Raw genomic sequence first — 19,460 nt, 5'->3', positions numbered from 1 at the left:
TTCAATTATGCTGATGCCTATACAGTGTGGATTGCTCAGACACAACCAGAGAGGAAGGATCTCCAAATATTCTTTGGTCACTTGAATTGTACCTCTAAATAAAAGGTGCCATTTCTATTTTGCAAATCCTAAAATGAGACTTTGGTCTTAAAAATACACTTAAAGATAAGCATTTGAACATAGACTTCTAAGCATATCAATGTTGTTCTGCTCAATGTTGCATAGCTTAATCATTTTTCAAAGTCCTTATTGTACTTTTGTGTGATTTCTACTTATAAGCATTGTTTCAGAGCAGTCATATTTAATAATTTCAATTACTTAATCAACTGCATACACATATATTGTCCAAGCTACATGACAATGCAACTTTCTTTACATAGGCTGTGGGAGCTACAACAGGAGACAAGGAAGGAGGCCCACTAGAGGTCTCCCAAACTATTTAAAAGAACACTACCCACTTCTGGCATTTGGTAGCTCATTTGGGTCTTGATGGGCTTTCAAAGTCAGCGTGTAAAATGCAGAACACGGCTGTCACTTATGCCTTCTAACATGTTTGCTGAACGTATACATGGACTACACCAAGGCCTGAAAGGGCAGCAGTAGCCAGTCTTAAAATCAGCATTTCCCCACAGGGTATGTAGGAGTGTGGGGACCCCTGTTAGTCTAGTGGTTAGGATGCAGCGCTCTCACCGCTGCGCCCCGGGGTTCGATTCCCAGTCAGGGAAACTCTCCCGGGCAGATGGAGCTCGTCAGCCCTGCAAGGCCATCCATCTAAGAGAAGGTCACTCTAAACAAACCTACGTCCTGAGGACCTCACTGCCACTGTCCAAGCTCGCTCGGCCCCGGCAGATGAACCTCAGGATTAAAGGGTGGGCTCAGTTCAGCACACACTGTGTCTCACCTAAAAAATCCACTGCGCAGGCTCAAAGGGTAATGACCTTTCCCAAATCTTCACTCGCGAAGACTGACCATACCATGTAGGAGTGTTCTGGGTATGAGGGTCCCTCCCTCAAAGCATTAATTTTCTTCTGTATGCTTTCAGAGTAGAATGTTCCTATCATGTTACACCTCAGTTTAGAGGCATCTCAGTATTCAAATGCTCTTCTGCACATACTTGAGTAAGTGCATAAAAACTGTGCTGAGATGACAGGCTTGCTCAGGTACACATGAATGTTTACTTACTTATGACTATATTTGCAATGATTTTGCTTATTTGTGTCAGAAGTCAGGTAAGTTTTTTGCTTTTTAATCAGGTGACATCACTTATTGGTCACTAATGTCCTTGGTCCTATCAGCATGCATGAAATTCTGTCACGATCGTAACTGAAGATGGCATGTCTCTGTGTCAGCCCTAAAGAACTATTGAAATCTGGATAACTACTGAATTTGGTCTCCCTGCCTGTCTCCCTTTCACTGAGCATTGCAAGATATGGATTTGCAATCAGAATACAAATTTTGATTATTATTTCCAAGCATTACTAACTCTTTGAAAAAATAGTATGTACCGTGTAGTTATAAAGTTGCATCACTGTATCCAGATACAGTAAAATTAAGGGTAAACTATTATTAGAAACACACATAGATATAAACAGATTATTTCAAACACTGATAAAACCCACTTAGAGCATTACAAGATTTTTTTTCATACTGAAATATTTCTAAGCTATTTATATATGAATATTCTATTGCTTTGAAACTGCTCTTCAGAGAAATGAAACACAGCTGAGAGCACAGCAGCATAATTTTGCTACCAATATTTGCCATGTATCTAGCACTTAACAGTCTGAATGCAGACTATCTATCAAATAGAGATACTAAGATCCATTACAATTAGTTATTTGAGTGGAATATTTACATCTATTGAGTTTGAGGTAGAAAAGTAACATTTGTTGGGTCACTTTGTTGTCATAGGAATTTTATGCTTATGTTATTTAAACTATTATTGATACTAAGAATTTTGGTTCTTGAGCATGTTTAATTGAAACAGATTTTTTTATATAGCTGTAGTACTTCAACTTTAGTCTTCTGGTCCTTTAGTCCACACAGAGCAGGAGTCATGCTAAGACAATTACATAGCTTTGAGCCTTTATTAAAGTTCAAATTCAGCAGAAGAGAATGGGAATCATGGGTGCAGCACCAGTCTCCAAACAGCATTGTTTAAAGGCTAAACTGAGATTACAGTTTAATTGGGTCATGAGATCCATCTAAGAAGATATTGCAAACAAGCCCATAGGTAAGACTAACATTAGGAATCTAACAGGAGTAGAGGAGTAATGGAGAACTGAAGAGCAGACACAACCACCCAGGAATGATGAGGCACTGGAGCAAAACTTACACTATGTGTGAAGTATCTGTCCTCCCTAACCCTGACTCACCACTTTACATTTCCTCTCATTTGTCATCTTCCTGTCTCTTCCCTAGTCTTCCTCTCTTTCGCCTACTCCCTTTCAGCCTTCTCAATTAATTAGTTACTACTTCTACTGCACTCATTATTTAATTAAACTCTTGGCCTCCTAATTTTACCTCTCCACACTTGATTTTCTAATCCAACTCCTTGCCTTCATAACTGGTCCTTTGGTACTCCCTAGCACTCAGATTTGTTTCCTCTTTGCACTTTGCCCAGTCTTATTTCCTGTCAGTCTCCAGTCCAGATTTGCTTGCTGCAGCAAACCTTTTTTTCCTGTCATCATCTCACAGAATGACTATTCCACAAGTTTACTCAGGGTTTCATTGCAGTGATTTGTTTGACATGGGCTAGAGCAGTGAACCAGTTGGTGCTACAGACCCAGCAGCCACAGTATGGATATGTTGGAGAAGGTCTTTCAGTATACTTCCGTAAGAAAGTTCTAATTCTGCAAGACAGCTATGAGATAATAATCAATGGTAAAATATGTGTTTCAAAAGGTGTATTTTTTATCCAAATGAAAGTCACAATGTAAACACACCTGCTATCTTGTCTGCCTCATTAGTTATGACACTTTTCCCAGATCTCTCTTTTCTAATCTACAGTACCTGCATCTCTTTATTGACAGAATATCTCTGCCTCTGCCCTGTTCCATATTGCATGGAGTCTACTGGAGAGAATGTATGCTAACAATTCATCTGAATCCAGGCTTGGCATAATCTACAGAAGCACACCAAAGTTTTTTTCAGGCCATCAGGAGCTTTTCCAGAGAAGAGATGAAGAGTTTCCAAGGAAATGATCTGTAAAATTTAAATAATTTATGTAAAAAAAAAAGGCATCAGGCACATATTCAACAAAATAGTTGATATCACTTTCTAAAACATGGATTCAGGAGGAATTTAGAAAAAAAACTTTAACATGGGGGACACAAAAAGTCATAAACACTGAGTTTCTCATCAGTTGCCTCATTCACAGAACTAAGTTATTTTGTCAGAAATAAGGTTCAAAATGGAACATGGAGGCTTTCATCCCATGTATTTTTCCAAACTCAGAAACAGGAAAAGTCTTTTAAAATATCAGTTCACCTTGGTAGATGGCAACAGTTCTAATATTTTTAGAATTTTTTAACAGATCTCATTTAAACCCTTCATTCAGTAATATATTTTAAAAGCAGATATAGATTTTCTTCTACCCCTTCTTCCATAAATATAGGTGGAATTTCTACAGATTATAAATATATTAAAATAATCTGAGAGCAGTTAAATTTTTACTTAGGTACACTGCAGAGAACATAGGCAAAAGCCTACTTTAGTATTAATATTTCAAATCATACACTAGTTTTTGTATCTGGAAATCCAGGTAATGCTGCAGCAACTGAACTGCCAGTTGGACAAGAGTAAAAGAATGTACGAATGATGCGTTATTCATACCAATAAATTCTCATTGTTATTTCCTTGCCAGTTCACTGAATGGAAATATACTGCAAAGGAAAATAAGTTTAAAGCTTTTTCCAGTAATTTTTCAAAGCTATCCCACTATTAATCACTAGAGTTCATGTCATCTAGTTAAGAATGCACAATATTCCGAAGTATAGCCAACATTTTTCTTTATTGATCAAACACTGGCATCGAATCACAGTGTCTCATTCCCACAGCACTGTGAAAAAATAAGAACTTCAGCTTCACTGCCATGTGGATCACAGAACATCCTATAAAATGCATTTAGGTTGACAGTAGGTCTTTGAACTACTTATTTCGTATTATATTTCTAATGCTGTTGTATGTTGTGCCCTGTCAAAATCCATTTTGAAAAGAATACCACTCCATTAATGTTCAAATTTATAAAAAATACTCTTTTCTCCTTAGACAATAATCTATGTCTAGTGAGGTATTTAGAGTGTATTCATAGACATAAACATTGATATCGTCATATCCTAGTGCTCCTTCAGCATGCTGGTTACTGCCAATAGGCCAAAATTTCATATTTAATTAGAGATGAAGGAGCTGAAGATGCTGAAGTTGTCAGCATCTTTTTGGGTGGAACTCAGTACCTCCCAGGATTATACCTCTATTCAGAAAGCACATCATCAATGCCCAGAATGAATGGTGTGAATAAGGATGTAGTTGAAGAAGCCCTTAATCAATGCAAAATATGAATGTTATTAAAAGGACATATTTTGAAAGTGTAAACCAGTTTTGAGATGATAGTTCTTAATCTCCACAAAGGTTCCTAATCTAAATGGATTTGTAGGACTAGATTCCTAATCCTGCCCACTACACTACTGGATGAGAGCCTAAAAACTCTTCTGCATGAGGAGTCCTATCACACACATAGAATGAGTAAGCCTCTTCATGCCTAAATAAAGAAAATCTGACTTGATCCTCTGTAGCTCAGCACATTTTTGCTGAATTCTGTGAACCACTGAACTGAGTAATGTTAATTCCATTATATTAGTTAAAAAATTAAAAACAAAGCTAAGAAACAGTGCTCAGTCCTTCACATAATTGGAAATTAATGAGAAAGATAGTTCAACAGTGGGGTGTCAGCATTCGATTCAGCTGTCCTGTTTACAACCTGATGAATGGATTTTGATCTTTTTTGTTGAAGGAAATAATGAAAGCTCTATTTTCAGTGCCATACCTGGTCATGGCCAGCTAAAGCAGAATGATCACTGTGAGAGCTGGGTAAAGGTACAGAAGCTGAGTTACGCTTTTTTTGTCGTGCAGTCTGTATCCCTCTCCTCGGTTTTCAGGACTCATGGATTTCTATTCTTTTTCACCATCTTCTTATCAACTACTTGTGTACTTATTGGTACCTACAAAAATATTTTGTCATATAACTTATTTGCTATGTTTTGTAAATTTCGAGAAGAAAAGTGTCGTGTGCGATAAGTTTTAACAAGAGATTATAGTAAGAGCTTTCCCGTGCCTGTTGTATATCTTATGAAAGCAGAAGGAATTTTAGTTTGGAAAGACAGCAGACTATCCTTTTTTATCCTGGTGTAGCATAGCAGAATTCTGTGCTGGTTTTGTAGTGGAGATGAGTTTTTATTTTAAGAGCATTATCAAACTTTCTACCAAATTTCTAGTCATGGACCATATTTATTCTTCCAGTGATTTCCAGGAGAGCTGTTCATGAGGGCAATTCAATCAAACTGTTATTACTCTAGACACTGAAAGATCATACAGTCACTGTGCTCCTTCTTCCCACAAATGATGAGCAGTCAAATATCCTTGTACTACAAGTACAAAGTTATTGTAAATGTACTTTTAACATCTGCAGTTTTAGTTGAGACTAATATATGGCTTCAAGTAACTTAGAGAAATTAATCCTAATTGAAAAGACAAGAAGAATGTTATTCATTGCACAGACTAATTCAAAACTGCTACTGCAGTTATCAGATGGAAGTCAGAATTGTTGTATCAGTTAATTCTTATATGAATATTATGGTATTAAGAATAGCTGCTACATGTTGTGGCAGTGGAAAATTCTAAATTCTTTTTGCAAACCTGTTCCATTGCTTTTGCCAAGGTTGTTACCTTTGATTTGTAGTTCTTTATCTAATGCCGAGTGAATTTTTTTTCAGGACCAAGTGCATTAATAGCTTGGGGCAATATTATGAGTTATTTTAGGTAAATCTGCTCATAGAACAATATTTACCGCTGCTAAATAATAACATTTTAGTTCTCAAGATCATTAAATCAGATTCTAACTTGAAATGACTATACAAGGAAAATAAGCAATATAATAAAATATATAATATTTTGGAAATTAATGAGTTTGAGAATCTGTCAGGTATTCGGTCTATAAAATAAACATTCATGCCTTGCTTTGCAGACTTTAACTTGTTCATTTTAATGTATAGCACATTGCAACATCTAGAAGGAAAAAAAGAAAAAACACTAAAAAAACCCAACAAACCAAAAATCCTTCCAGCAACACATTCCCTTTCCTGTAGTCACTCATCATTCATCTCTGGTATATCAGGGACAGAAAGCAAAGTAAGTGAAGTATAAGAATCATCAAGTGACATCTGACATTTATTCACCAGAACTGCTGAAACAGCTACAAAAAAATGAAAGATGAATGGAAAATTTCACTACAGAGAAATCACTATGGGGATTAACCAAGGCTAACTGATTTGCATGTAAAGTTGTGTTAGCATGTCTGGGCTACTTTTTGGATGTCAACTTGTGTATCTTTGCAGTGCTGCATTCTGCCTTCAGGAGGTATCAGTTCCCTCAAATAGCTAGAGATTTTTCATCTGGCCCAGCTCAACTTAAATCCAGACTAATCATGTTCCTGCCCACAACAGGTTCCTCTGGATCCTCAGTTTGACAGCATTGTTGTGGGGCAGTCTGCAGACCCCATGGTAAGTGGCAGCACTGTGTGGACAGCTAACACCTTATCTAGAACAAAACACAGGATTTTAAAGCATCTTGTTAAGATATTATCCATAATTGTGGGAAAAATAGAATTGGGTCATCCCAGCACTTCACTCAAGATGGAAACCATTCTTTCTTTGAGAGTGTTGTGCTTGTAGGATGTACCTGGTAATTTATGTAGCTGACTTTTTTGGCTCTAGTTTATGCTTTCCTACATGATGCTCTGTTAACAGGATTTTAGAATCATACATTTTGTCCATTTGATTGTAAGCTTACTTTACCATCATCAAATTATGCTTCAAAATGCTTATATTTCAGCCGACTAAATTCTCCTGATATTCTCACTAGCTGAAAAATAAATGCTTCTGCAGGTACGGAAAAGTCTGTATTAATACAGCATCTCCTGTGGAGGCTATATACTTTCTATTCCCAAACTAACTGAGGAGACTGGTAAGTAGCATCAGGTACTAAAAATAACCATCTAATCTTACTGACTTGCACCCAACCCAAGAAAATTGTCTCAAGGGAATTTCAATGTTTGTGTTAATTTTGGGTAAGCCTAGACTAATAGAGGAGATTTATAAAACTGGAAAAAGGAAGTGGTTGTAGTTCCACCTTGATGTGAGTGGGATATAGCACATCATGTACTGTGGCAAATTAAATCTGAAGTTACCTCTAAATCTCCAGTTACTTAAAAAAAAGGAATTTGAATGATCCAAGTCAGAAGAGATGTGTTAGCTTGCGTTTGATAAATTACTAGGGAACTAAGGGTGATTCTATTTCTATCCATTAATTGAAATCATCCTGCATTGTTTATGGCAGACAGAATTTTATGTCTTTTTTTTTTTAAACAAGTTGACACACTTTGTTGGTAAAAGTAATAATGTTTATCGTGTTGGTGTAAAATTCTTCATGGAAATTTGAGCGTACGACGTGATACATCATCATCATCATGACCAGGCTTCACGAAGGAAGATTTGGGAAGGGCTCTACCCACGTTTGTTGCAAGCGCGTTGGTGGCTAAAAAGGCCAATATGAGATAGGCATGACTGGTTGCAAAAGGCACAGCAGAAAGACTCCTTAGGTGGTAAATTATGCAAGGCACAATTCTTTCTACATTGTCTTTTCTCCTCAAGGGTGATCCTGCCATCATAGCATCTTGATTAAAAGACTAGAATATAAAATCAACAAGGACTGGAAGGTAGAGCTGTTTGGTGCCTTAGGGGCTAAAGGCAAGAACAGTATCTTAGAATAAGTTCTCAGCTTCATGAGTCAGCAGATGTGTAAGAACTCAGAGAAGAAATGTTACATGATGCCATTTAAAATCTGATCCTTGAAAGGATAGGTGAGGAACATGACTAAAAAGCTAGAATCGATTTATTTACAACTGTGAAATGCAGACAGTGTGTCCCAGTGTCCCAGTGCACATTTACAAACAGAACATAATGTGAACATGCAGTGATAAGGGCTCATATCCAACCAGCTGGCAAATCTTAATTAATTGGAATCACATTATCCCTTCAAATTAGGATTATATTAAAATGCATTGGTTCTCTGTAAATCAGGAGTGTGAGGCTTCCTATTAAGGTCTCCTTATCAAAAGAGTAGCTTTGCCACAGGGAAATTCTTCAGACGTGATTTTGACTGAATGACTGACTGTGGTGCTGTGAATCTTGCTGGTTTGGACTCAAATAGTAAGTGGACAATTAAAAAAATGTGTGTCCTGGTCCCCTTTCTCACAATACCTAGAAGCCCTTTAGTCCAGAATACAAATTTGAATCTGCCTCTCAAGAGCACCTTCATAAAAAAAAAAACACTCTTTTGCCAAAAAAAAAAAAAAAAAAAAAGTCTTGCTTACTCTTTAAAGCTTTGTAGTAGGAGGCCTAGATCAAAACTCAGTAAGGCTGAGAAACATGGTGAACCTGAATCTTCATGTAGAGTACGGTAGCAGTAACCAATGAGTTACTGAGTAGAAAGTAGAGGCAACTCCCCTTCCATCTATCATTTAAATCTATGTGCAGTTAAACAAAGAGATTCTAGGCCCTAAGTAGACTTTCTTCTTATTTCCAGCTATAAACACACCTAGCTGACGTGCTATATGCAGGAAGAAAGGAAATCTTATGTGATTCTGTGGATTTACCTCTTAGCTATCTATGGCAGTTTATTTCCCAGAATATGCATTGTTGAGAATCCAAATTTTATGTAGCAGTTCTTCTTATGTATCATGCTGGAAAACCTTGGCACTTAACCCCAAGTGTCCTGGTTTTGGCTGGTGGAGAGTTAATTTTCTTCACAGTGACTGGTATGGGGCTGTGTTTTGGGTTTGTGCTGAACACCGAATTGATAATATAGAGATTTTTTTTGTTGCTGAGCAGGGCTTGCACAGAGTCAAGGCCTTGTCTGCCTTCCTTATGGACACACTGGTAAGGAAGCTGGGGAGAGGCTGGGAGGTTGGGAAGAGACACAGCTGGGACATGTGACCCAAACTGACCAAAGGGATATTCCATACCATATGACATCATGCTCAGTATATAAAATGGGGGGAAGAAGAAGGAAGAGAGGGATGTTTGGAGTGATGGCATTTGTCTGCCCAACTCATCATTACATGTAATGGGGCCTTACACTTCTGGAGATGGCTGAACACCTGCCTGCCCATGGGAAGCTGTTTTTTGCTTTGCTTGTGGCTTTTGCTTTCCCTATTAAACTGCCTTTATCTCAACCCACAGGTTTTCTAGCTTTTACCTTGCAATTCTCTCCCCAGGCCTACTGGTGAGACAGTGAGTGAGAGGCTGCATGGGACTTGGTGGTTGCCTGGGGTTAAACCATGACACTGAGCTGTGAAGACCACCAGATAACAGAACATTTAAATAAGGTTCTGCAGTACTCAATTCTGTTATGAATCTTCTAAAAATAATGCTTTCCTTGATTAGCAGGTCATTTTAAGTTACATCACAACGTGACCATGGAGATCAGACATCATGTACTTATTAAACCTGACATCTGAAGGCTTTTCTAAAAATAAGTTCTCCCTTTGCAGAGAGGATTTCTCAATCACTTTACTCTTTTGTGGTATTTGAGGATAAAAAGACTCTCCAATGACTGGAAAATTTCCAAAAGGATGTCTGGAAAATTGCAAAAAAAAGACCTACATATGATTCATGAATTAACTATTCATTCAGGAGAATATCCTATCATACTTTCTAGCTGAGGACTGAAGGAAACAGGCACTGCATCATTCAACTTTCAGGCTCTATGTCTCTATATATTTGATCCTTCCCTGATACATCAGGAGGTGTTCTCCTACCATGTGAATTACTCATAAATGATGTGCCAGCCCTGTCTGCCCCATAGGAAACCCCCTCTACTGCTGGCTTAGTTAAGTACTTAGGAGACAGAAAAACTGGGTTTAGTTATCTTTTCAAGCTGATGGTAGCCTAATCACACCTTCCCCTCAGAGGCTATGAGGAAGAGATGTTCTCTAAGCAACTTAATAAAGTGAGGTTTGTGTCCAGTAGCAAATCGAAGTTTGACTGGATGAGAGGGAGAAAGCATTGGATCCTGCAGTCTAGCTAATACTGCTTAGTGTGGGCAAGGGAATACTAAACCCTTACTTGTGTATTTCTTTTTAGTGGAAACTAGGAACACCAAACTAGGATTTCCCAACTCTATGTTCTCTCTTTAGTGCTGTAAAAAATAGATAATAGAATCATGTTCCTGGTTGTTGTTTGGGGTTTTTTTCTCTCCTATAATCTTGCATCCCTTGCACAGTATCATTTATTCAACAGGAGAGGCTTTGGATATTTCTGTTGTTTTGTATTGGATGGGATTCATATTGTGGGTATAGACTGGGAATTCCAGGAAACTGTCCTATGTACTCTGCCCTTTCCAGTTTTGCTGAACAAACATTTAATCTCCTAACTGTTCTGCTGGGAGCCCAGAAATCTGCCCAATCCACCGTGGTTCTAAAGAGAAACAGTGCACTGGGCATCTGAAGAAGTTCAAGGACGCTTAAAAGGAGACAATAGTAAGTTTAGGTGCCGTCAGTGCCTACCCTAAAGCTAAATGTTTCTGTTTTCTTCAGTTGTAGTATCAGGCAGTCATGAATCATCAGACAGAAGCAGAGCAAAGTGCTTAATTCATCATTCAGGCTGATGAGTATTTAATTGGCTTTATTATGTTTACAAAACTGTGTAAATAACTTCATTGTTTCTCAGATGGGGAAACTGATGCATAAGGAAAATAAGGAGCTGTTTTACTATCAGTGTTCTCTGTTGCTAGCTCAAGTCAGAAGGCCAGATATATTTTTCCCTGCTTTTCTGGACAGGCTTTTAGTGAATATTACATAAGGTGAATCACATACAGTGAAGTTTGCCAAGAGGCATAGAAATGCATACCTAGAAGAGACTTCCTGCATCACTGAGATCTCCCTTACCTGAAGGCTGTTTTTTAGAACTGTTTTTCTGGAACATTGCCCACAGTATTCCAGATGAGATTTTCACTTGCTTTGTTACTTCTTCATCACTGTTTGAAATATTAAATCTAGTCGGAAACCTTATAAACCATTAGTCCTCAATGCTGCTGATGTATTCTGATATTTTCTGTGTTGCAAATCCTAATAGGCCTAATCCTAACAGGCTCATAACAGAAATTCTTATTAGTATCTTTTTCTCTGAGTTTAAGTTTCATGCTATTTTCCATTTCAGTATTATTTTTCTAAGCCTTGCAAACCAAGGACTCGGCTAAGGGGCATTACTGGAAAACTCTGCAGTCTAGTTAAGGCCCTCTGAGTACTATCTGTTATTGGTTGTTCAAACTGGCAGCAATGAAATAACAAAGAGAAGTCCAAAGGCAATCAAAAGAGACTTCAGGGCCCTGGGATGTTTGGAAGAGGGATCTGGAGCACAGGTAGTGATTTCCTTGATCCTTCCAGTAACAAGGAATAATATTGATAAGAATAGGCAGATCCATGAGGTCAATATGTGGCTCTGAGGTTGGCCTGATTGGAAAAAGTTGGGGGTTTTTGACCATGGGAGGATCTACTCAACAACTGGTCAACTGACATGTAATGGGATGCACCTCAGAGGGGAAAAAGCGTTTTAGTTCAGGAGCTAGTGGGGCTTGTTGACAGAGCTTTGAACTAGCTTGGGAGGGGGAAGGAACAAAAGCAGGCTCTCCAGTGATGAGCGATGGGATGGTGTGTGAAATCTTGAGAAAACCAGCACTTATGGGATCCCTCAATCTGCTTCACAAGGTATTGGCCACAATGTACCACACCTGAAATGTTTCTACATCAATGCAAGCAGCATGAGGAACAAACAAGAGGAGCTCAAAGCTTTGGCTCAGTCACAGAGATTTGACATCACTGGCATGAGTTAAACCTGGTGGGGTGAGTCCTGTGACTTGAGTGCCCTGTTGGGTGGTTACAGGCTCTTCAGGAGGGATAGGCAGGGCAGAAGAGGTGGAGGGGTGGCACTGTGTGTAATAGGAGGATTAGAATGTATGGAGCTCACAGCTGGCAATGAAACGAGAGTCTCTGGGTAAGAATCGAGGGGCAAACAAATAATGCAGATGTCATCCTGGGTGCCTTCTATAGACCTCCCAGCCACGACGATGATGCCAACGAATTATTCTGTGAGGACCTAAGGGACACTTCCAAGTCAACTGTACTTGTCTTTATGGGGGACTTCAACTTGCCAGAAATCAACTTGGAGCATCACACAGCTGGTGCAACCTGGGACAAAAGATTCCTAAAAAACCTGGATGACAACTTTATGGAACAGGGAGCCAACTCAGAAAACTGCTCTCCTTAATCTGCTGCTTGTCAACAGAGTGGAATTCATAAGTGAAGTGGAGATTGGTGGCCATCTTGGCCACAGCAACCACGAAGTGACTGAGTTTACAGGAGGAAAAGTGCCAGCAAAACCTAAGTTCTGGACATGAGGAGAGCAGAATTCAGGCTGCTCAGGGAATTAGTAAATAAGATCCCCTGGGAAAACATTTTTGCAGGTGCTTGCTGCTGTAGGGAGAAAGTTCGTGAGGACAAAGCTCAGCTGGAGTTGAAGCTTGACAGAAATGTGGAGGACAATAAAAATAATTTTATGAAATATGTCAATGGCAACAGGCATTCCCTTGTTTGGGAAAAAACCAAAACCAAACACAACAGTATATACCAGATTACTATGCTTAAAAAAACCATACATATAAGTACAAACACAGGAAAAGCAAAAATGTTGGTCCTAAGGTGCTCTCATTTTAACAAGAAGCAAAACTGGGTTAGGCAAAAGTCTGGAAAAGTAGTGTCATAACTACCACATGATCCAGTCATTCTTGAAAAACCAAGCCAATAATGAACTCATCTGCCTAACTAACAGCTTGCTGCTTATGCTACTAAAAAGGTGTTTCAGGGAGAGCTGAAAGAAGCTGAGGGAATAGTTCTGAGAGACCACATTTTTTTATCCAGTATTTTGAAGAGAGGCACAAACATAATTTAGGTACTTAACTTTCATTTAAGATGGATTGATATTTTCTCACCCAAACTAATTTTCAGAACTTCTTCATGATGAAACTATATACATTTTACTGAACTTTAATCAAACAGGTAGAGTTAATTGAGTGCCTGCAAGGCTTGACCTGCAGGCAAGTTGGCAATAGCAATATGTATCCGTGATGTTTTCACGACGGGGTTGGGTTTTAATGGCCCAGAGAGCTGAAGCAGATCTGGCCACGCTGTGTTTATGTGCTGTAGAGCCATAAAACCTGACCACAGCTATTAATATCTTGGCTTCAAAGAGGGAATTGGAAAGCTATGTCTCACCAATGCAGGCAGGTTGCATTGCAAACTGGTGCCAGCTTGGGTTCATCTTCAGTTTTCACCTGCAGCAGTTCAGAAGTAGCTCAGCATTAAGTTTCAGACTCTCTGCTTGATGTGGAACTGAGGGGTAGATGGACACATTACGAGAAAGAGACTGACATCTTTTCTTGTAAGCAACCACTCTGAAGCTCAATCCCCCAGGTGGCCTCAGGCAGGGAAAAAAATATTGAGGGAGTGCAGCTGGTTTGCCATGCATGATGTTCACTCAAACACTGCAAATGGAGTTTCCAATAGGGAACTTTCCTGGAATTTCTGTTTGCAAGTTACTAGAATGAAATTAAAGTTACAAAATATTGGAATTTCCCAGTATGAGCAAAAAGAAGATCTCCAAATTAATTGCAGTTTGAAAGAAACCTGTGTTGCAGTATTTGTTAGTAAAAGATAACTTTACAACCTCACACCCCCCAAAATGTCAATAAATAAAAATGCTACACAGAGACCTGGAGCTTAAAGTTTAATGAGAGTTAGGCACTCACATTGGCATGTACATGGTGTCTTTTGACCAAGCTCAGCCTAGAAATGGCATTGCCTCATGGCCAGATAGTAGATTACTGGTAGATCACCTATTTCTTATCAGTCCTGGCTGACTTACTCTAGTTCTGCAGTCCTGCTGCTACTTTCCTACACATTCATTCTTTTTTAAGATGTTCAACTGAATAACATCAACCTTCAGATTCAGTCACCCTTATGTAAGATCAGTCTCCATTTGTTCTTTCCTGGACACACCTCTTGATGTTTTCAATGTTTCTTATTTCTCTAAAACAAAAAAGTATTTTTTTTGTTGCTGTTAGGATAATGTGAAAAAAAGCCTGGGTTTTCCGGAGATTGGTTTTTGGAACACCAGAGTTTGCAGACATCCATAACCTAAGAATCTGGATGCTTCCTTGTGATCTCCAAGACATGGGTACAGGTCTGCTGCTCCAGCTCAACAGAACTTGCATGTCTTCCTTCCCAGCAGGGCTTGGAGTTTACCGTGATAAAAATCCATGTTTCTTCTGAGATATCCTTCTTCTTAAATTAAAATGGTGCTCTCCTGATAAAGTGTAATGACAGAATATTCTAAACTGGCTCTACTTGTGATCACTGATTTGAGATGAGGGTGTGATGACCTCTACAGTTTGGCAGAAAAAGCCCTGACACTATTCCCATTTCATTTTGAAAATGAAATGTGAGTCATTTAAAAAGTCTCTGCTTTGAAATTCAGTAACTCTAAAAGGAAAACTAATAAGAAAATACCTGAGTGATAAGTTCTTTTTAACCAACAGTGTATAAGCCATGGCAGCATTGAAGAGTGGATGATTTGTGTGTGGCCAGCTGGTCACGTACACACCTAAACTGTCTTATCACTAGAGCCATGGCTACATGAACTTACTTGCATACTTGCATTTGTGTCATATTGCATCTCCTCATCACAAAATCTAAGTCCAAATTATAGAGTCATTATCATAAATTATTTTCCCCAGCACGGGTGTTTTACCCAAGCACATTCAGATGTTTAACAAACATTGATCAGAGAGGTCTACTTATGCGGTAAATTTTGCTTCATCTGTTTATCCTACATTTTCTGTGCATAGCATATTTCTTTGAATTTATTTTTCTAATGACCTGTCTTTTCCAGTTTCTGTATAAAATGGCTCCTGCAAATATTCTGTGCTTAAAATATGCCTTTTTGTTTTGACTGAACAAGTACCTCGGTCTGGATGTTTTTTCCTGCTGTGGTTTGAAACTGACCTTCCATACCCATTTTATAAACCTGCATTTCTACACCTGTAGTCATCACACACCTTCTTGCTCATTTTATAAAGACTAAAATCAAAAGAGATGTATGTATGGCCAACACTAAATTTTTGAAATTATACTTATCTCTCCCTGCTCTTAAAAGCTTTTTTTTCCTTTTTTTTTCCTCTCCTCCTATTAAACATAACTATATTTCCATTTTCTTTTGAACTGTGATGCAAGTCTGTACCAGAGCTGCAAACAGAATGCAGAAATCCTATACATCGTTTCTCTGGTGTTTTAGCCAGAAAAAAAAAATAAATCAGTAATTGACTTAACAGTCATAACATATGTTGCTAATCACATCACCTAAGCTCTGAACTCTAAACAGTAAAGATACAAGCATACATTTTAAATAAAAAACTTTTAAAATGTTTTCTGTGTGTGTCTCTCTCTCTCTCTCACTGAGACCTTTCCTAAGTTCTTTAAAGTATTTCAGACAAGAGACAATAATTGGATTTCCAGACCTGTGTTTATTACTTGAACTAGAAAGAGAAGTCCGGAGTGAATAGTCTAAGTTCTTGCCAGAACGGATTCATAATTTATGTGAACTGACTCTGGTTTTTGCTCCCCTCGGAAAAGGGTCCTCTCACATTTATGCATTTAAAGGGAGTCTGGTGCTCATTCTTTAGAGGTGCAAGAAAGAAAGTACTAGCAATAATTGCATACTGATCTGCAACAATTAGGTACATGCTTATTCAAAATTAAAAATAAAAACAATAAAAAAAGAGGAGAAAGACTGAGAGTAAAACAAGTAATAAGGGCTTTTAAAAATGTGTAAATTTTTTTTGTTGTTGGTCTTAACATGATGTCTTTCTTTGGAAATGTCTTTTCCAAAAGCGTACTCAGTCTGACATTATTTTTTAGAAAACTTGCTGCTGTGTCAAAGTAGCAGAAATCTGTCTGTACTTTTTCCATCAGAGGTTTCCTAAGAAACTCCTAAGAACTAGGAATTCATTTTAGACAGAAAGGATGCCACCAGCTCCATTACAAAAAAAAAAAGAAGCATTCTTTTCTATATATACAAAAGAAGTTACTACCTTTGATTTACTGTAGACTGGACTGATTCTTTACAGTGCACTCTACAGTGATAAATGATTCTTTACAATGCACCGTTGAATGTCCACTATAGGCCAATACCCTCAAGAGGAATGGCTCTGACATTTTTCCAGATTCTGTAGAACAGGACACCTGAATGGACTCCAAAATATGTCAGTGAAGTGCTATGTCAGTGGCTTCACAGTCAAACTCTTTGCTAATATGGGAATTTCCCAATTCAGCCTCCCATCAGTTCCTGCAAGGACTGAAGTTGAGTGGTATTTTTGGTTCAGACATCATTAGAGCACAAAGCAGAAATATCTCCCAGTTTAAAGTGTTAGTAAGCATGATTATACTGTTAAACTAATTCTTTGGATGGAATAGATGTCAGAAAAAAATCTAATTTACTGTCTCTAATTGGTCTGTTATACTCACCAGATTAACATGCAGACAGAGAAGTAAATGTGTGTTTGGTGGGTTGACCTTGGCTGGATGCCAGGTGCCCACCCAGCCGCTCTATCACTCCCTTTTTCAGCTGGACAAGGGAGAGAGTAAGATGGAAAACAACTCGTGGGTATGGATAAGGCAGTTTATTAAAGTAGAAGCAAAGCAAAAGATAACCTGGTTTATTCTCTACTTCCCATAAGCAGCGATGTCCAGCCACTCCCAAGTGGCTTCAGCACGCACAGCAGTTCCTCAGCAGGCAGCCATTGGAGACAAGGAATGCCTGCCTTCCCGCTCCTTGCCTTAGCTTTTATATCTGAGCTGACATCATATGGTCTGGATTATCCCTTTGGTCGGTTTGGGTCAGTTGGCCTACTTGGGTCCCCTCCCAGGATCTTGCCCTCAATTGAGGAAGGAATGTTACAGTGCTGATGCTGTGCTCAGCAGTAGCCAAAACACTGCTGTGTTATCAACTCTTTTAGCTACCAATGCAAAGCACAGTGAGGGCTGCTACTGGGAAATGAACTCCAGCTCAGCTAGACCCAATACAGTATGTTTTAATTCTGATTACACGGGGGGATACATCTTTATACCACATGGTGCCAATTTTATATGACTGTTAATACCCTTTGAAATTCTGGATGGGCATGATTTGGGTTCCAAATCTATTTTTTTAACATATTCTTTGTACCTTGCTTCATTTCCATTCTTAGATTAGGAATATAATTTTTAACCCTGAAAAACCTTAGAAAAGACATACTGTAATTGTGGTAGAGAAATGTGACATAAATTTTGTAGAGATAATGAAAAAAAAAGCTGTTTTTTGATGGCCCTTGACTAATTCAAGTAAACTTGAAGTAAACCCACTTCTTCAAGTTAAATGTAAACTTTCAACCTCCTTAGAATTACCTAGAAAAAAATATCCTGGAAATTAATACTACATAATCCTCTGTTTGAGGGTACTATTTTCATTGATCGATATCCAGGGAAACAACTTTTAATCTGTTTTGCTCCAAGTCAAACATAACTACAGAGAGAGTATTGCACTCACAATAACTTGAAGTTAGCATGGTAGGTTAAAAATATCTTAAGACTTCCTTTTTCCACCCACAGCTATGGACCTGATTATAGAGTCCTTAAATCCTTCTGAATCTCTGCTAATTTTGCCAAAAGAATTGATTACGAAGCAATATTGAATGACTCTTTATATCTAGGGAAGTTGTAAAATATGGTCACAATTACGTACTGACCCCTTGGGGAAAGAATATGATCATATATAAAATGTAAAATGCTATCAAAACTTAAAACCAAAGCACTAACAGAAAGAGGTGGCAGTCTTTTTTTTTCCTTCTTGGATCAAGATGTTCAAAGGACTAGAAAATGCATTTGCTTCTCTTTGGAATATGCCTGAATTGTGCCTGCAAACCAGTTGTACTGGGAAAGAGAAACTTTACTGGGATATGACAATCTTCAGGTAGTTTACCTAAATTCATAAGCGATCTCCACGATCGCCTAATCTCATGCTCTCTTAATCTAGTTGTATTTTTAATCTGTTTCTTATTTTCTAACATTGCCTGGTAAAAAGCCACTTTGCATTACAAGATAATTTAACCTATGCAGAATGAATCCTTCTGGGGACAGTTGCAGCGAGGTCCACATACAAACACAAACTCCCTGCTGACCCTAAGGTGTTTGGTATCAGATCTCAGCTCCTGTGCCCTGTTTCTAGATGCCCAAAAAAGGCATCCAAAAGGCAATTAAAGGAAAAAGGAGGATGTTTGTGACTCAGCAGATATTAGCACACATTGTAGGAATTCATGTCTAGGGAAACCAAACCTGTTCAGCCTTTGTCCTGCCCTTGAACTGAAAGAGAAAAGGAGAAGGATGTGTATCGGTATGAAACTGTATTTCTTACTCTGGGCCTGAGCTGAAATTGTCTAAGCAGGAACAGGTTTGTTCTGTACGAGAGAAAGATTATGACTCCTCAGTTTCCACACTGGCATTTTTTTTTCTATAGTTGAAGATCATTTTTTCTATTTGTAGTGTTTTATTGTACTCTGTCAGTTTTTGTAATTCAAATCCTCAAAGGGTCTTGAGTCTGCAATGGAAAATTGTAAAACTACAGAAAACGAATTTCCTGACTAATTGAAACTTTGGCAGGGAATGTTTTACCTAGTTATGGAACAAGGCTTTCCATTCAGTCCATCACTTAAAAGAAAGTCCAGTTCTTTTCCTCATTAGTTTTTTGCTTTTCAAACCAGGACTGTTCTTTTTGGAATTGTGTGAGCTTTTTGTCCTCTTTTGCTTCTTGTGTGTTCAGAGATCATCCTTGAACAAATCTCCCCAAGGAAGAGGCACATGTGATAGCAACCTGAGACTGACCTCAGAATGACATGACATCTAAAATTAAATTACATATTTGTTTATTGAAATGTGGACTGATTAAATGCCTTAGGACTGCCAAGGTTGTCCTGTGTTGCTAAAATTATTTTAGAAAAATTGTGGTTTTATAACATCTATTTACTCCTGTATGTTCATGTCT

Source organism: Manacus vitellinus, unplaced genomic scaffold (genome assembly GCF_001715985.3).
Source record: "Manacus vitellinus isolate BGI_N305 unplaced genomic scaffold, ASM171598v3 scaffold_0_pilon, whole genome shotgun sequence".
NCBI classification, from domain to species: domain Eukaryota; kingdom Metazoa; phylum Chordata; class Aves; order Passeriformes; family Pipridae; genus Manacus; species Manacus vitellinus.
Note: the sequence above shows the minus strand (reverse complement) of the source record.